The following is a 19,209-nucleotide window of genomic DNA, read 5'->3' on the forward strand; positions in this document are numbered from 1 at the left end:
ACAGTCCACCAAACACAAACAACGGCACTTTTCCCTGGAAAACAAAACTCGCCTGGCAACTTTTTCATGGCAGATTGCAGGAGCCACTTTGCACCATCAAACTAGCCCGACATGGCACTGGTGCTACCACGGTCTGGGAACCATCCTGCGTATCGTGGATTCTAATTAGCCAGCCGGCCACACCCAGCCATAGGCCCCCAAACACAAACAACGGCGCTTTCCCCTGGAAAACAAAACTCGCCTGCCAACTTTTTGATGGCAGATTGCAGGAGCCGCTTGGTACTATCAAATCAGCCCAACGTGGCACTGGTGCCACCATGAGTCTGGTAACCATCCTGCCTATCGTAGCTTTTCAGGAGCCAGCCAGTCACTCTCAGCCATAGGCCCCCAGACAAAAACCTCGGCCCGTTTCCCTTGCAAACAAAAGTAAGCTGCCCCGCTTCTGGATGGCAGATTGCAGGAGTCACTTGGTACTATCAAACAAGCCCGACTTGGAATTGGTGCCACCTCTGGTCTGGGAACCATCCTGCGTATCGTGGATTGTAAGGAGCCAGCCGGCCTCTCCCAGCCAAAGGCCACCAAAAAAAATCAACGGCGCTTTTCCCTGGAAAACAAAACTCGCCTGCCAACTTTTTGATGGCAGATTGCAGGAGCCGCTTGATACTATCAAATCAGCCCAACTTGGCACTGGTGCCACCATGGGTCTGGTAACCATCCTGCCTATCGTAGCTTTTCAGGAGCCAGCCCGTCACTCCCAGCCATAGGCCCCCAGACACAAACCTCGGCCCGTTTCCCTGGCAAACAAAAGTAAGCTGCCCCGCTTCTGGATGGCAGATTGCAGGAGCCACTTGGTACTATCAAACCAGCCCGACTTGGAACTGGTGCCACCTCTGGTCTGGGAACCATCCTGCGTATCGTGGATTCTAAGGAGCCAGCCGGCCACTCCCAGCCACAGTCCACCAAACACAAACAACGGCACTTTTCCCTGGAAAACAAAACTCGCCTGCAAACTTTTTCATGGCAGATTGCAGGAGCCACTTTGCACCATCAAACTAGCCCGACATGGCACTGGTGCCACCTCTGGTCTGGGAACCATCCTGCGTATCGTGGATTCTAAGGAGCCAGCCGGCCACTCCCAGCCATAGGCCCCCAAACACAAACAACGGCGCTTTTCCCTGGAAAACAAAACTCGCCTGCCAACATTTTGATGGCAGATTGCAGGAGCCGCTTGGTACTATCAAATCAGCCCAACGTGGCACTGGTGCCACCATGAGTCTGGTAACCATCCTGCCTATCGTAGCTTTTCAGGAGCCAGCCAGTCACTCCCAGCCATAGGCCCCCAGACACAAACCTCGGCCCGTTTCCCTGGCAAACAAACGTAAGCTGTCCCGCTTCTGGATGGCAGATTGCAGGAGCCACTTGGTACTATCAAACAAGCCCGACTTGGAACTGGTGCCACCTCTGGTCTGGGAACCATCCTGCGTATCGTGGATTCCAAGGAGCCAGCCGGCCACTCCCAGCCACAGGCCACCAAACAAAATCAACGGCACTTTTCCCTGGAAAACAAAACTCGCCTGCCAACTTTTTGATGGCAGATTGCAGGAGCCACTTTTCAGCATCAAACTAGCCCAACTTGGCACTGGTGCCACCTCTGGTCTGGGAACCATCCTGCCTATCGTAGCTTTTCAGGAGCCAGCCGGTCACTCCCAGCCATAGGCCCCCAGACACAAACCTCGGCCCGTTTCCCTGGCAAACAAAATTAAGCTGCCCCGCTTCTGGATGGCAGATTGCAGGAGCTATTTAGTACTATCAAACCAGCCCGACTTGGCACTGGTGCCACCTTGGCTCTGGGAACCATCCTGCCTATTGAGGATTTTCATGGGTCAGCGGGCCACTCTCAGCCATATGCCCTCAAACACAAACCACGGCCCTTTTCTCTGGCAAACAAAACTCAACTGCCCCTCTTCTGGATGGCAAATTGCAGGACGCACTTGGTACTACAGAAACAGCACAACTTGGCACTGGTGCCACCTTGGGTCTGTTCACCATCCTGCGTATCGAGCATTTTAAGGAGCCAGCCGGACACTCCCAGCCATATGCCCCCCAAAAAAAACCACGGCCCTTTTCTCTGGCAAACAAAACTCAGCTGCCCCGCTTCTGGATGGCAGATTGCAGGAGCCACTTTGCACCATCAAACCAGCCCGACTTGGCACTGGTGCCACCTCTGGTCTGGGAACCATCCTGCGTATCGTGGATTCTAAGGAGCCAGCCGGCCACTCCCAGCCACAGGCCACCAAAAAAAATCAACGGCACTTTTCCCTGGAAAACAAAACTCGCCTGCCAACATTTTGATGGCAGATTGCAGGAGCCGCTTGATACTATCAAATCAGCCCAACTTGGCACTGGTGCCACCATGGGTCTGGTCACCATCCTGCCTATCGTAGCTTTTCAGGAGCCAGCCGGTCACTCCCAGCCATAGGCCCCCAGACACAAACCTCGGCCCGTTTCCCTTGCAAACAAAAGTAAGCTGCCCCGCTTCTGGATGGCAGATTGCAGGAGCCACTTGGTACTATCAAACAAGCCCGACTTGGAACTGGTGCCACCTCTGGTCTGGGAACCATCCTGCGTATCGTGGATTCTAAGGAGCCAGCCGGCCACTCCCAGCCACAGTCCACCAAACAAAAACAACGGCACTTTTCCCTGGAAAACAAAACTCGCCTGCCAACTTTTTCATGGCAGATTGCAGGAGCCACTTTGCACCATCAAACTAGCCCGACTCGGCACTGGTGCCACCATGGTCTGGGAACCATCCTGCGTATCATGGATTCTAAGGAGCCAGGCGGCCACTCCCAGCCATAGGCCCCCAAACACAAACAACGGCGCTTTCCCCTGGAAAACAAAACTCGCCTGCCAACTTTTTGATGGCATATTGCAGGAGCCGCTTGGTACTATCAAATCAGCCCAACGTGGCACTGATGCCACCATGAGTCTGGTAACCATCCTGCCTATCGTAGCTTTTCAGGAACCAGCCAGTCACTCCCAGCCATAGGCCCCCAGACAAAAACCTCGGCCCGTTTCCCTTGCAAACAAAAGTAAGCTGCCCCGCTTCTGCATGGCAGATTGCAGGAGCCACTTGGTACTATCAAACCAGCCCGACTTGGAACCGGTGCCACCTCTGGTCTGGGAACCATCCTGCGTATCGTGGATTCTAAGGAGCCAGCCGGCCGCTCCCAGCCACAGGCCACCAAAAAAAATCAACGGCACTTTTCCCTGGAAAACAAAACTCGCCTGCCAACTTTTTGATGGCAGATTGCAGGAGCCGCTTGATACTATCAAATCAGCCCAACTTGGCACTGGTGCCACCATGGGTCTGGTAACCATCCTGCCTATCGTAGCTTTTCAGGAGCCAGCCAGTCACTCCCAGCCATAGGCCACCAGACACAAACCTCGGCCCGTTTCCCTGGCAAACAAAAGTAAGCTGCCCCACTTCTGGATGGCAGATTGCAGGAGCCACTTGGTACTATCAAACCAGCCCGACTTGGAACTGGTGCCACCTCAGGTCTGGGAACCATCCTGCGTATCGTGGATTCTAAGGAGCCAGCCGGCCACTCCCAGCCACAGTCCACCAAACAAAAACAACGGCACTTTTCCCTGGAAAACAAAACTCGCCTGCCAACTTTTTCATGGCAGATTGCAGGAGCCACTTTGCACCATCAAACTAGCCCGACTCGGCACTGTTGCCACCATGGTCTGGGAACCATCCTGCGTATCATGGATTCTAAGGAGCCAGGCGGCCACTCCCAGCCATAGGCCCCCAAACACAAACAACGGCGCTTTCCCCTGGAAAACAAAACTCGCCTGCCAACTTTTTGATGGCATATTGCAGGAGCCGCTTGGTACTATCAAATCAGCCCAACGTGGCACTGATGCCACCATGAGTCTGGTAACCATCCTGCCTATCGTAGCTTTTCAGGAGCCAGCCAGTCACTCCCAGCCATAGGCCACCAGACACAAACCTCGGCCCGTTTCCCTGGCAAACAAAAGTAAGCTGCCCCACTTCTGGATGGCAGATTGCAGGAGCCACTTGGTACTATCAAACCAGCCCGACTTAAAACTGGTGCCACCTCTGGTCTGGGAACCATCCTGCGTATCGTGGATTCTAAGGAGCCAGCCGGCCACTCCCAGCCATAGGCCCCCAAACACAAACAACGGCGCTTTTCCCTGGAAAACAAAACTCGCCTGCCAACTTTTTGATGGCAGATTGCAGGAGCCGCTTGATACTATCAAATCAGCCCAACTTGGCACTGGTGCCACCATGGGTCTGGTAACCATCCTGCCTATCGTAGCTTTTCAGGAGCCAGCCAGTCACTCCCAGCCATAGGCCCCCAGACACAAACCTCGGCCCGTTTCCCTGGCAAACAAACGTAAGCTGCCCCGCTTCTGGATGGCAGATTGCAGGAGCCACTTGGTACTATCAAACAAGCCCGACTTGGAACTGGTGCCACCTCTGGTCTGGGAACCATCCTGCGTATCGTGGATTCCAAGGAGCCAGCCGGCCACTCCCAGCCACAGGCCACCAAACAAAATCAACGGCACTTTTCCCTGGAAAACAAAACTCGCCTGCCAACTTTTTGATGGCAGATTGCAGGAGCCACTTTTCACCATCAAACTAGCCCGACTTGGCACTGGTGCCACCTCTGGTCTGGGAACCATCCTGCCTATCGTAGCTTTTCAGGAGCCAGCCGCTCACTCCCAGCCATAGGCCCCCAGACACAAACCTCGGCCCGTTTCCCTGGCAAACAAAATTAAGCTGCCCCGCTTCTGGATGGCAGATTGCAGGAGCTATTTAGTACTATCAAACCAGCCCGACTTGGCACTGGTGCCACCTTGGCTCTGGGAACCATCCTGCCTATTGAGGATTTTCATGGGTCAGCCGGCCACTCTCAGCCATATGCCCTCAAACACAAACCACGGCCCTTTTCTCTGGCAAACAAAACTCAACTGCCCCTCTTCTGGATGGCAAATTGCAGGACGCACTTGGTACTACAAAAACAGCACAACTTGGCACTGGTGCCACCTTGGGTCTGGTCACCATCCTGCGTATCGAGCATTTTAAGGAGCCAGCCGGCCACTCCCAGCCATATGCCCCCTAAAAAAAACCACGGCCCTTTTCTCTGGCAAACAAAACTCAGCTGCCCCGCTTCTGGATGGCAGATTGCAGGAGCCACTTTGCACCATCAAACCAGCCCGACTTGGCACTGGTGCCACCTCTGGTCTGGGAACCATCCTGCGTATCGTGGATTATAAGGAGACAGCTGGCCACTCCCAGCCACAGGCCACCAAAAAAAATCAACGGCACTTTTCCCTGGAAAACAAAACTCGCCTGCCAACTTTTTGATGGCAGATTGCAGGAGCCGCTTGGTACTATCAAATCAGCCCAACGTGGCACTGGTGCCACCATGAGTCTGGTAACCATCCTGCCTATCGTAGCTTTTCAGGAGCCAGCCAGTCACTCTCAGCCATAGGCCCCCAGACACAAACCTCGGCCCGTTTCCCTTGCAAACAAAAGTAAGCTGCCCCGCTTCTGGATGGCAGATTGCAGGAGTCACTTGGTACTATCAAACAAGCCCGACTTGGAATTGGTGCCACCTCTGGTCTGGGAACCATCCTGCGTATCGTGGATTGTAAGGAGCCAGCCGGCTTCTCCCAGCCACAGGCCACCAAAAAAAATCAACGGCGCTTTTCCCTGGAAAACAAAACTCGCCTGCCAACTTTTTGATGGCAGATTGCAGGAGCCGCTTGATACTATCAAATCAGCCCAACTTGGCACTGGTGCCACCATGGGTCTGGTAACCATCCTGCCTATCGTAGCTTTTCAGGAGCCAGCCCGTCACTCCCAGCCATAGGCCCCCAGACACAAACCTCGGCCCGTTTCCCTGGCAAACAAAAGTAAGCTGCCCCACTTCTGGATGGCAGATTGCAGGAGCCACTTGGTACTATCAAACCAGCCCGACTTGGAACTGGTGCCACCTCTGGTCTGGGAACCATCCTGCGTATCGTGGATTCTAAGGAGCCAGCCGGCCACTCCCAGCCACAGTCCACCAAACACAAACAACGGCACTTTTCCCTGGAAAACAAAACTCGCCTGCAAACTTTTTCATGGCAGATTGCAGGAGCCACTTTGCACCATCAAACTAGCCCGACATGGCACTGGTGCCACCTCTGGTCTGGGAACCATCCTGCGTATCGTGGATTCTAAGGAGCCAGCCGGCCACTCCCAGCCATAGGCCCCCAAACAAAAACAACGGCGCTTTTCCCTGGCAAACAAAATTAAGCTGCCCCGCTTCTGGATGGCAGATTGCAGGAGCTATTTAGTACTATCAAACCAGCCCGACTTGGCACTGGTGCCATCTTGGCTCTGGGAACCATCCTGCCTATTGAGGATTTTCATGGGTCAGCGGGCCACTCTCAGCCATATGCCCTCAAACACAAACCACGGCCCTTTTCTCTGGCAAACAAAACTCAACTGCCCCTCTTCTGGATGGCAAATTGCAGGACGCACTTGGTACTACAGAAACAGCACAACTTGGCACTGGTGCCACCTTGGGTCTGTTCACCATCCTGCGTATCGAGCATTTTAAGGAGCCAGCCGGACACTCCCAGCCATATGCCCCCCAAAAAAAACCACGGCCCTTTTCTCTGGCAAACAAAACTCAGCTGCCCCGCTTCTGGATGGCAGATTGCAGGAGCCACTTTGCAACATCAAACCAGCCCGACTTGGCACTGGTGCCACCTCTGGTCTGGGAACCATCCTGCGTATCGTGGATTCTAAGGAGCCAGCCGGCCACTCCCAGCCACAGGCCACCAAAAAAAATCAACGGCACTTTTCCCTGGAAAACAAAACTCGCCTGCCAACATTTTGATGGCAGATTGCAGGAGCCGCTTGATACTATCAAATCAGCCCAACTTGGCACTGGTGCCACCATGGGTCTGGTCACCATCCTGCCTATCGTAGCTTTTCAGGAGCCAGCCGGTCACTCCCAGCCATAGGCCCCCAGACACAAACCTCGGCCCGTTTCCCTTGCAAACAAAAGTAAGCTGCCCCGCTTCTGGATGGCAGATTGCAGGAGCCACTTGGTACTATCAAACAAGCCCGACTTGGAACTGGTGCCACCTCTGGTCTGGGAACCATCCTGCGTATCGTGGATTCTAAGGAGCCAGCCGGCCACTCCCAGCCACAGTCCACCAAACAAAAACAACGGCACTTTTCCCTGGAAAACAAAACTCGCCTGCCAACTTTTTCATGGCAGATTGCAGGAGCCACTTTGCACCATCAAACTAGCCCGACTCGGCACTGGTGCCACCATGGTCTGGGAACCATCCTGCGTATCATGGATTCTAAGGAGCCAGGCGGCCACTCCCAGCCATAGGCCCCCAAACACAAACAACGGCGCTTTCCCCTGGAAAACAAAACTCGCCTGCCAACTTTTTGATGGCAGATTGCAGGAGCCGCTTGGTACTATCAAATCAGCCCAACGTGGCACTGATGCCACCATGAGTCTGGTAACCATCCTGCCTATCGTAGCTTTTCAGGAACCAGCCAGTCACTCCCAGCCATAGGCCCCCAGACAAAAACCTCGGCCCGTTTCCCTTGCAAACAAAAGTAAGCTGCCCCGCTTCTGCATGGCAGATTGCAGGAGCCACTTGGTACTATCAAACCAGCCCGACTTGGAACCGGTGCCACCTCTGGTCTGGGAACCATCCTGCGTATCGTGGATTCTAAGGAGCCAGCCGGCCACTCCCAGCCACAGGCCACCAAAAAAAATCAACGGCACTTTTCCCTGGAAAACAAAACTCGCCTGCCAACTTTTTGATGGCAGATTGCAGGAGCCGCTTGATACTATCAAATCAGCCCAACTTGGCACTGGTGCCACCATGGGTCTGGTAACCATCCTGCCTATCGTAGCTTTTCAGGAGCCAGCCGGTCACTCCCAGCCATAGGCCCCCAGACACAAACCTCGGCCCGTTTCCCTTGCAAACAAAAGTAAGCTGCCCCGCTTCTGGATGGCAGATTGCAGGAGCCACTTTGTACTATCAAACAAGCCCGACTTGGAACTGGTGCCACCTCTGGTCTGGGAACCATCCTGCGTATCGTGGATTCTAAGGAGCCAGCCGGCCACTCCCAGCCACAGTCCACCAAACACAAACAACGGCACTTTTCCCTGGAAAACAAAACTCGCCTGCAAACATTTTGATGGCAGATTGCAGGAGCCACTTTGCACCATCAAACTAGCCCGACATGGCACTGGTGCCACCTCTGGTCTGGGAACCATCCTGCGTATCGTGGATTCTAAGGAGCCAGCCGGCCACTCCCAGCCATAGGCCCCCAAACAAAAACAATGTCGCTTGTCCCTGGAAAACAAAACTCGCCTGCCAACTTTTTGATGGCAGATTGCAGGAGCCGCTTGGTACTATCAAATCAGCCCAACGTGGCACTCGTGCCACCATGAGTCTGGTAACCATCCTGCCTATCGTAGCTTTTCAGGAGCCAGCCGGTCACTCCCAGCCATAGGCCCCCAGACACAAACCTCGGCCTGTTTCCCTGGCAAACAAAATTAAGCTACCCCGCTTCTGGATGGCAGATTGCAGGAGCCACTTGGTACTATCAAACCAGCCCGACTTGGAACTGGTGCCACCTCTGGTCTGGGAACCATCCTGCGTATCGTGGATTCTAAGGAGCCAGCCGGCCACTCCCAGCCACAGGCCACCAAAAGAAATCAACGGCACTTTTCCCTGGAAAACAAAACTCGCCTGCCAACTTTTTGATGGCAGATTGCAGGAGCCAATTTTCACCATCAAACTAGCCCGACTTGGCACTGGTGCCACCTCTGGTCTGGGAACCATCCTGCCTATCGTAGCTTTTCAGGAGCCAGCCGGTCACTCCCAGCCATAGGCCCCCAGACACAAACCTCGGCCCGTTTCCCTGGCAAACAAAACTCAACTGCCCCGCTTCTGGATGGCAGATTGCAGGAGCCACTTTGCACCATCAAACCAGCCCGACTTGGCACTGGTGCCCCCTGTGGTCTGGGAACCATCCTGCGTATCGTGGATTCTATGGAGCCAGCTGGCCACTCCCAGCCACAGGCCCCCAAACACAAACAACGGCGCTTTTCCCTGGAAAACAAAACTGGCATGCCAACTTTTTAATGGCAGATTGCAGGAGCCACTTTGCACCATCAAACTAGCCCGACTTGGCACTGGTGCCACCTCTGGTCTGGGAACCATCCTGCGTATCGTGGATTCTAATTAGCCAGCCGGCCACTCCCAGCCACAGGCCCCCAAACACAAACAACGGCGCTTTTCCCTGGAAAACAAAACTCGCCTGCCAACATTTTGATGGCAGAATGCAGGAGCCACTTCGCACCATCAAACCAGCCCGACTTGGCACTGCTGCCACCTCTGGTCTGGGAACCATCCTGCGTATCGTGGATTCTAAGGAGCCAGCCGGCCACTCCCAGCCACAGGCCCCCAAACACAATCAACGGCGCTTTTCCCTGGAAAACAAAACTGGCATGCCAACTTTTTAATGGCAGATTGCAGGAGCCACTTGGTACTATCAAACCAGCCCGACTTGGAACTGGTGCCACCTCTGGTCTGGGAACCATCCTGCGTATCGTGGATTCTAAGGAGCCAGCCGGCCACTCCCAGCCACAGTCCACCAAACACAAACAACGGCACTTTTCCCTGGAAAACAAAACTCGCCTGCAAACTTTTTCATGGCAGATTGCAGGAGCCACTTTGCACCATCAAACTAGCCCGACATGGCACTGGTGCCACCTCTGGTCTGGGAACCATCCTGCGTATCGTGGATTCTAAGGAGCCAGCCGGCCACTCCCAGCCATAGGCCCCCAAACACAAACAACGGCGCTTTTCCCTGGAAAACAAAACTCGCCTGCCAACTTTTTGATGGCAGATTGCAGGAGCCGCTTGGTACTATCAAATCAGCCCAACGTGGCACTGGTGCCACCATGAGTCTGGTAACCATCCTGCCTATCGTAGCTTTTCAGGAGCCAGCCAGTCACTCCCAGCCATAGGCCCCCAGACACAAACCTCGGCCCGTTTCCCTGGCAAAGAAACGTAAGCTGTCCCGCTTCTGGATGGCAGATTGCAGGAGCCACTTGGTACTATCAAACAAGCCCGACTTGGAACTGGTGCCACCTCTGGTCTGGGAACCATCCTGCGTATCGTGGATTCCAAGGAGCCAGCCGGCCACTCCCAGCCACAGGCCACCAAACAAAATCAACGGCACTTTTCCCTGGAAAACAAAACTCGCCTGCCAACTTTTTGATGGCAGATTGCAGGAGCCACTTTTCAGCATCAAACTAGCCCGACTTGGCACTGGTGCCACCTCTGGTCTGGGAACCATCCTGCCTATCGTAGCTTTTCAGGAGCCAGCCGGTCACTCCCAGCCATAGGCCCCCAGACACAAACCTCGGCCCGTTTCCCTGGCAAACAAAATTAAGCTGCCCCGCTTCTGGATGGCAGATTGCAGGAGCTATTTAGTACTATCAAACCAGCCCGACTTGGCACTGGTGCCACCCCTGCTCTGGGAACCATCCTGCCTATTGAGGATTTTCATGGGTCAGCGGGCCACTCTCAGCCATATGCCCTCAAACACAAACCACGGCCCTTTTCTCTGGCAAACGAAACTCAACTGCCCCTCTTCTGGATGGCAAATTGCAGGACGCACTTGGTACTAAAGAAACAGCACAACTTGGCACTGGTGCCACCTTGGGTCTGTTCACCATCCTGCGTATCGAGCATTTTAAGGAGCCAGCCGGACACTCCCAGCCATATGCCCCCCAAAAAAAACCACGGCCCTTTTCTCTGGCAAACAAAACTCAGCTGCCCCGCTTCTGGATAGCAGATTGCAGGAGCCACTTTGCAACATCAAACCAGCCCGACTTGGCACTGGTGCCACCTCTGGTCTGGGAACCATCCTGCGTATCGTGGATTCTAAGGAGCCAGCCGGCCACTCCCAGCCACAGGCCACCAAAAAAAATCAACGGCACTTTTCCCTGGAAAACAAAACTCGCCTGCCAACATTTTGATGGCAGATTGCAGGAGCCGCTTGATACTATCAAATCAGCCCAACTTGGCACTGGTGCCACCATGGGTCTGGTCAACATCCTGCCTATCGTAGCTTTTCAGGAGCCAGCCGGTCACTCCCAGCCATAGGCCCCCAGACACAAACCTCGGCCCGTTTCCCTGGCAAACAAAAGTAAGCTGCCCCGCTTCTGGATGGCAGATTGCAGGAGCCACTTGGTACTATCAAACAAGCCCGACTTGGAACTGGTGCCACCTCTGGTCTGGGAACCATCCTGCGTATCGTGGATTCTAAGGAGCCAGCCGGCCACTCCCAGCCACAGTCCACCAAACAAAAACAACGGCACTTTTCCCTGGAAAACAAAACTCGCCTGCCAACTTTTTCATGGCAGATTGCAGGAGCCACTTTGCACCATCAAACTAGCCCGACTCGGCACTGGTGCCACCATGGTCTGGGAACCATCCTGCGTATCATGGATTCTAAGGAGCCAGGCGGCCACTCCCAGCCATAGGCCCCCAAACACAAACAACGGCGCTTTCCCCTGGAAAACAAAACTCGCCTGCCAACTTTTTGATGGCAGATTGCAGGAGCCGCTTGGTACTATCAAATCAGCCCAACGTGGCACTGATGCCACCATGAGTCTGGTAACCATCCTGCCTATCGTAGCTTTTCAGGAACCAGCCAGTCACTCCCAGCCATAGGCCCCCAGACAAAAACCTCGGCCCGTTTCCCTTGCAAACAAAAGTAAGCTGCCCCGCTTCTGCATGGCAGATTGCAGGAGCCACTTGGTACTATCAAACCAGCCCAACTTGGAACCGGTGCCACCTCTGGTCTGGGAACCATCCTGCGTATCGTGGATTCTAAGGAGCCAGCCGGCCACTCCCAGCCACAGGCCACCAAAAAAAATCAACGGCACTTTTCCCTGGAAAACAAAACTCGCCTGCCAACTTTTTGATGGCAGATTGCAGGAGCCGCTTGATACTATCAAATCAGCCCAACTTGGCACTGGTGCCACCATGGGTCTGGTAACCATCCTGCCTATCGTAGCTTTTCAGGAGCCAGCCGGTCACTCCCAGCCATAGGCCCCCAGACACAAACCTCGGCCCGTTTCCCTTGCAAACAAAAGTAAGCTGCCCCGCTTCTGGATGGCAGATTGCAGGAGCCACTTTGTACTATCAAACAAGCCCGACTTGGAACTGGTGCCACCTCTGGTCTGGGAACCATCCTGCGTATCGTGGATTCTAAGGAGCCAGCCGGCCACTCCCAGCCACAGTCCACCAAACACAAACAACGGCACTTTTCCCTGGAAAACAAAACTCGCCTGCAAACATTTTGATGGCAGATTGCAGGAGCCACTTTGCACCATCAAACTAGCCCGACATGGCACTGGTGCCACCTCTGGTCTGGGAACCATCCTGCGTATCGTGGATTCTAAGGAGCCAGCCGGCCACTCCCAGCCATAGGCCCCCAAACAAAAACAATGTCGCTTGTCCCTGGAAAACAAAACTCGCCTGCCAACTTTTTGATGGCAGATTGCAGGAGCCGCTTGGTACTATCAAATCAGCCCAACGTGGCACTCGTGCCACCATGAGTCTGGGAACCATCCTGCCTATCGTAGCTTTTCAGGAGCCAGCCGGTCACTCCCAGCCATAGGCCCCCAGACACAAACCTCGGCCTGTTTCCCTGGCAAACAAAATTAAGCTACCCCGCTTCTGGATGGCAGATTGCAGGAGCCACTTGGTACTATCAAACAAGCCCGACTTGGAACTGGTGCCACCTCTGGTCTGGGAACCATCCTGCGTATCGTGGATTCTAAGGAGCCAGCCGGCCACTCCCAGCCACAGGCCACCAAAAGAAATCAACGGCATTTTCCCTGGAAAACAAAACTCGCCTGCCAATTTTTTGATGGCAGATTGCAGGAGCCACTTTTCATCATCAAACTAGCCCGACTTGGCACTGGTGCCACCTCTGGTCTGGGAACCATCCTGCCTATCGTAGCTTTTCAGGAGCCAGCCGGTCACTCCCAGCCATAGGCCCCCAGACACAAACCTCGGCCCGTTTCCCTGGCAAACAAAACTCAACTGCCCCTCTTCTGGATGGCAAATTGCAGGACGCACTTGGTACTACAAAAACAGCACAACTTGGCACTGGTGCCACCATGGGTCTGGTCACCATCCTGCGTATCGAGCATTTTAAGGAGCCAGCCGGCCACTCCCAGCCATAGGCCCCCAGACACAAACCACGGCCCTTTTCTCTGGCAAAAAAAACTCGGCTGCCCCGCTTCTGGATGGCAGATTGCAGGAGCCACTTTGCACCATCAAACCAGCCCGACTTGGCACTGGTGCCACCTCTGGTCTGGGAATCATCCTGCGTATCGTGGATTCTAAGGAGCCAGCCGGCCACTCCCAGCCACAGGCCCCCAAACACAAACAACGGCGCTTTTGCCTGGAATTCAGAACTCGCCTGCCAACTTTTTGATGGCAGATTGCAGGAGCCGCTTGGTACTATCAAACCAGCCCAACTTGGCACTGGTGCCACCATGGGTCTCGCCACCATCCTGCCTATCGTAGCTTTTCAGGAGCCAGCCGGTCACTCCCAGCCATAGGCCCCCAGACACAAACCACGGCCCGTTTCCTTGGCAAACAAAAGTAAGCTGCCCCGCTTCTGGATGGCAGATTGCAGGAGCCACTTTGTGGTATCAAACCAGCCCAACTTGGCACTGGTGCCACCACTGGTCTGGGAACCATCCTGCGTATCGTGGATTCTAAGGAGCCAGCCGGCCACTCCCAGCCACAGGACCCCAAACACAAACAACGGCGCTTTTCCCTGGAAAACAAAACCGGCCTGCCAACTTTTTGATGGCAGATTGAAGGAACCACTTGGTACTATCAAACCAGCCCAACTTGGCACTGGTTCCACCATGGGTCTGGTAACCATCCTGCCTATCGTAGCTTTTCAGGAGCCAGCCGGTCACTTCCAGCCATAGGCCCCAGACACAAAGCACTGGGGGTTTCCCTGGCAAACATAAGTATGCTACCCCGCTTCAGGATGGCAGATTGGAGGAGCCACTTTGCACCATCAAACCAGCCCGACTTGGCACTGGTGCCACCTCTGGTCTGGGAACCATCCTGCGTATCGTGGATTCTAATTAGCCAGCCGGCCACTCCCAGCCACAGGCCCCCAAACACAAACAACGGCGCTTTTCCCTGGAAAACAAAACTCGCCTGCCAACATTTTGATGGCAGAATGCAGGAGCCACTTCGCACCATCAAACCAGCCCGACTTGGCACTGGTGCCACCTCTGGTCTGGGAACCATCCTGCGTATCGTGGATTCTAAGGAGCCAGCCGGCCACTCCCAGCCACAGGCCCCCAAACACAATCAACGGCGCTTTTCCCTGGAAAACAAAACTGGCATGCCAACTTTTTAATGGCAGATTGCAGGAGCCACTTTGCACCATCAAACTAGCCTGACTTGGCACTGGTGCCACCTCTGGTCTGGGAACCATCCTGCGTATCGTGGATTCTAATTAGCCAGCCGGCCACTCCCAGCCACAGGCCCCCAGACACAAACAACGGCGCTTTTCCCTGGAAAACAAAACTCGCCTGCCAACATTTTGATGGAAGATTGCAGGAGCCACTTTGCACCATCAAACCAGCTCGACTTGGCACTGGTGCCACCTCTGGTCTGGGAACCATCCTGCGTATCGTGGATTCTAAGGAGCCAGCCGGCCACTCCCAGCCACAGTCCCCCAAAACACAAACAACGGCGCTTTTCCCTGGAAAACAAAACTCGCCTGCCAACTTTTTGATGGCAGATTGCAGGAGCCACTTGGTACTATCAAACCAGCCCAACTTGGCACTGGTGCCACCATGGGTCTGGTCACCATCCTGCCTATCGTAGCTTTTCAGGAGCCAGCCGGACAGTCCCACCCATAGGCCCCAAGAAAAAACCTCGGCCAGTTTCCCTGGCAAACAAAAGTAAGCTACCCCGCTTCTGGATGGCAGATTGCAGGAGCCACTTTGCACCATCAAACTAGCCTGACTTGGCACTGGTGCCACCTCTGGTCTGGGAACCATCCTGCGTATCGTGGATTCTAAGGAGCCAGCCGGCCACTCCCAGCCACAAGCCCCCAAACACAAACAACGACACTTTTCCCTGGAAAACAAAACTCGCCTGCCAACTTTTTGATGGCAGATTGCAGGAGACGCTTGATACTATCAAATCAGCCCAACTTGGCACTGGTGCCACCATGAGTCTGGTAACCATCCTGCCTATCGTAGCTTTTCAGGAGCCAGCCGGTCACTCCCAGCCATAGGCCCCCAGACACAAACCTCGGCCCGTTTCCCTGGCAAACAAAAGTAAGCTGCCCCGCTTCTGGATGGCAGATTGCAGGAGCCACTTGGTACTATCAAACCAGCCCGACTTGGCACTGGTGCCACCTCTGGTCTGGGAACCATCCTGCGTATCGTGGATTCTAAGGAGCCAGCCGGCCACTCCCAGCCACAGGCCACCAAACACAAACAACGGCACTTTTCCCTGGAAAACAAAACTCGCCTGCCAACTTTCTCATGGCAGATTGCAGGAGCCACTTTGCACCATCAAACTAGCCCGACTTGGCACTGGTGCCACCATGGTCTGGGAACCATCCTGCGTATCGTGGATTCTAATTAGCCAGCCGGCCACTCCCAGCCATAGGCCCCCAAACACAAACAACGGCGCTTTTCCCTGGAAAACAAAACTCGCCTGCCAACTTTTTGATGGCAGATTGCAGGAGCCGCTTGGTACTATCAAATCAGCCCAACGTGGCACTGGTGCCACCATGAGTCTGGTAACCATCCTGCCTATCGTAGCTTTTCAGGAGCCAGCCAGTCACTCCCAGCCATAGGCCCCCAGACAAAATCCTCGGCCCGTTTCCCTTGCAAACAAAAGTAAGCTGCCCCGCTTCTGGATGGCAGATTGCAGGAGCCACTTGGTACTATCAAACAAGCCCGACTTGGCACTGGTGCCACCTCTGGTCTGGGAACCATCCTGCGTATCGTGGATTCTAAGGAGCCAGCCGGCCACTCCCAGCCACAGGCCAGCAAAAAAAATCAACGGCACTTTTCCCTGGAAAACAAAACTCGCCTGCCAACTTTTTGATGGCAGATTGCAGGAGCCGCTTGATACTATCAAATCAGCCCAACTTGGCACTGGTTCCACCATGGGTCTGGTAACCATCCTGCCTATCGTAGCTTTTCAGGAGCCAGCCGGTCACTCCCAGCCATAGGCTCCCAGACACAAACCTCGGCCCGTTTCCCTGGCAAACAAAAGTAAGCTGCCCCGCTTCTGGATGGCAGATTGCAGGAGCCACTTGGTACTATCAAACAAGCCCGACTTGGCACTGGTGCCACCTCTGGTCTGGGAACCATCCTGCGTATCGTGGATTCTAAGGAGCCAGCCGGCCACTCCCAGCCACAGTCCACCAAACACAAACAACGGCACTTTTCCCTGGAAAACAAAACTGGCCTGCCAACTTTTTCATGGCAGATTGCAGGAGCCACTTTGCACCATCAAACTAGCCCGACTTGGCACTGGTGCCACCATGGTCTGGGAACCATCCTGCGTATCGTGGATTCTAATTAGCCAGCCGGCCACTCCCAGCCATAGGCCCCCAAACACAATCAACGGCGCTTTCCCCTGGAAAACAAAACTCGCCTGCCAACTTTTTGATGGCAGATTGCAGGAGCCGCTTGGTACTATCAAATCAGCCCAACGTGGCACTGGTGCCACCATGAGTCTGGTAACCATCCTGCCTATCGTAGCTTTTCAGGAGCCAGCCGGTCACTCCCAGCCATAGGCCCCCAGACACAAACCTCGGCCCGTTTCCCTTGCAAACAAAAGTAAGCTGCCCCGCTTCTGGATGGCAGATTGCAGGAGCCACTTTGTGGTATCAAACCAGCCCAACTTGGCACTGGTGCCACCTCTGGTCTGGGAACCATCCTGCGTATCGTGGATTCTAAGGAGCCAGCCGGCCACTCCCAGCCACAGGACCCCAAACACAAACAACGGCGCTTTTCCCTGGAAAACAAAACTGGCCTGCCAACTTTTTGATGGCAGATTGCAGGAGCCGCTTGATACTATCAAACCAGCCCAACTTGGCACTGGTTCCACCATGGGTCTGGTAACCATCCTGCCTATCGTAGCTTTTCAGGAGCCAGCCGGTCACTTCCAGCCATAGGCCCCAGACACAAAGCACTGGGGGTTTCCCTGGCAAACAAAAGTATGCTACCCCGCTTCAGGATGGCAGATTGGAGGAGCCACTTTGCACCATCAAACCAGCCCGACTTGGCACTGGTGCCACCTCTGGTCTGGGAACCATCCTGCGTATCGTGGATTCTAATTAGCCAGCCGGCCACTCCCAGCCACAGGCCCCCAAACACAAACAACGGCGCTTTTCCCTGGAAAACAAAACTCGCCTGCCAACATTTGGATGGCAGATTGCAGGAGCCACGTTGCACCATCAAACCAGCCCGACTTGGCACTGGTGCCACCTCTGGTCTGGGAACCATCCTGCGTATCGTGGATTCTAAGGAGTCAGCCGGCCACTCCCTGCCACAGGCCCCCAAACACAAACAACGGCGCTTTTCCCTGGAAAACAAAACTCGCCTCCCAACTTTTTGATGGCAGATTGCAGGAGCAGCTTGGTACTATCAAACCAGCCCAACTTGGCACTGGTGCCAACATGGGTCTGGTCACCATCCTGCCTATCGTAGCTTTTCAGGAGCCAGCCGGACAGTCCCACCCCTAGGCCCCCAGAAAAAACCTCGGCCCGTTTCCATGGCAAACAAAAGTAAGCTACCCCGCTTCTGGATGGCAGATTGCAGGAGCCACTTGGTACTATCAAACCAGCCCAACTTGGCACTGGTGCCACCTCTGGTCTGGGAACCATCCTGCGTATCGTGGATTCTAAGGAGCCAGCCGGCCACTCCCAGCCACAATCCCCCAAACACAAACAACGACACTTTTCCCTGGAAAACAAAACTCGCCTGCCAACTTTTTGATGGCAGATTGCAGGAGCCGCTTGATACTATCAAATCAGCCCAACTTGGCACTGGTGCCACCATGGGTCTGGTAACCATCCTGCCTATGGTAGCTTTTCAGGAGCCAGCCAGTCACTCCCAGCCATAGGACCCCAGACACAAACCTCGGCCCGTTTCCCTGGCAAACAAAAGTAAGCTGCCCCGCTTCTGGATGGCAGATTGCAGGAGCCACTTGGTACTATCAAACCAGCCCGACTTGGAACTGGTGCCACCTCTGGTCTGGGAACCATCCTGCGTATCGTGGATTCTAAGGAGCCAGCCGGCCACTCCCAGCCACAGTCCACCAAACAAAAACAACGGCACTTTTCCCTGGAAAACAAAACTCGCCTGCCAACTTTTTCATGGCAGATTGCAGGAGCCACTTTGCACCATCAAACTAGCCCGACTGGGCACTGGTGCCTTCATGGTCTGGGAACCATCCTGCGTATCGTGGATTCTAATTAGCCAGCCGGCCACTCCCAGCCATAGGCCCCCAAACACAAACAATGGCGCTTTTCCCTGGAAAACAAAACTCGCCTGCCAACTTTTTGATGGCAGATTGCAGGAGCCGCTTGGTACTATCAAATCAGCCCAACGTGGCACTGGTGCCACCATGAGTCTGGTAACCATCCTGCCTATCGTAGCTTTTCAGGAGCCAGCCAGTCACTCCCAGCCATAGGCCCCCAGACACAAACCTCGGCCCGTTTCCCTTGCAAACAAAAGTAAGCTGCCCCGCTTCTGGATGGCAGATTGCAGGAGCCACTTGGTACTATCAAACCAGCCCGACTTGGAACTGGTGCCACCTCTGGTCTGGGAACCATCCTGCGTATCGTGGATTCTAAGGAGCCAGCCGGCCACTCCCAGCCACAGGCCACCAAAAATATCAACGGCACTTTTCCCTGGAAAACAGACCTCGCCTGCCAACTTTTTGATGGCAGATTGCAGGAGCCGCTTGGTACTATCAAACCAGCCCAACTTGGCACTTGTGCCACCATGGGTCTCGCCACCATCCTGCCTATCGTAGCTTTTCAGGAGCCAGCCG

Source organism: Melospiza melodia, unplaced genomic scaffold, assembly GCF_035770615.1.
Source record: "Melospiza melodia melodia isolate bMelMel2 unplaced genomic scaffold, bMelMel2.pri scaffold_18, whole genome shotgun sequence".
In the NCBI taxonomy this organism is placed as follows: domain Eukaryota; kingdom Metazoa; phylum Chordata; class Aves; order Passeriformes; family Passerellidae; genus Melospiza; species Melospiza melodia.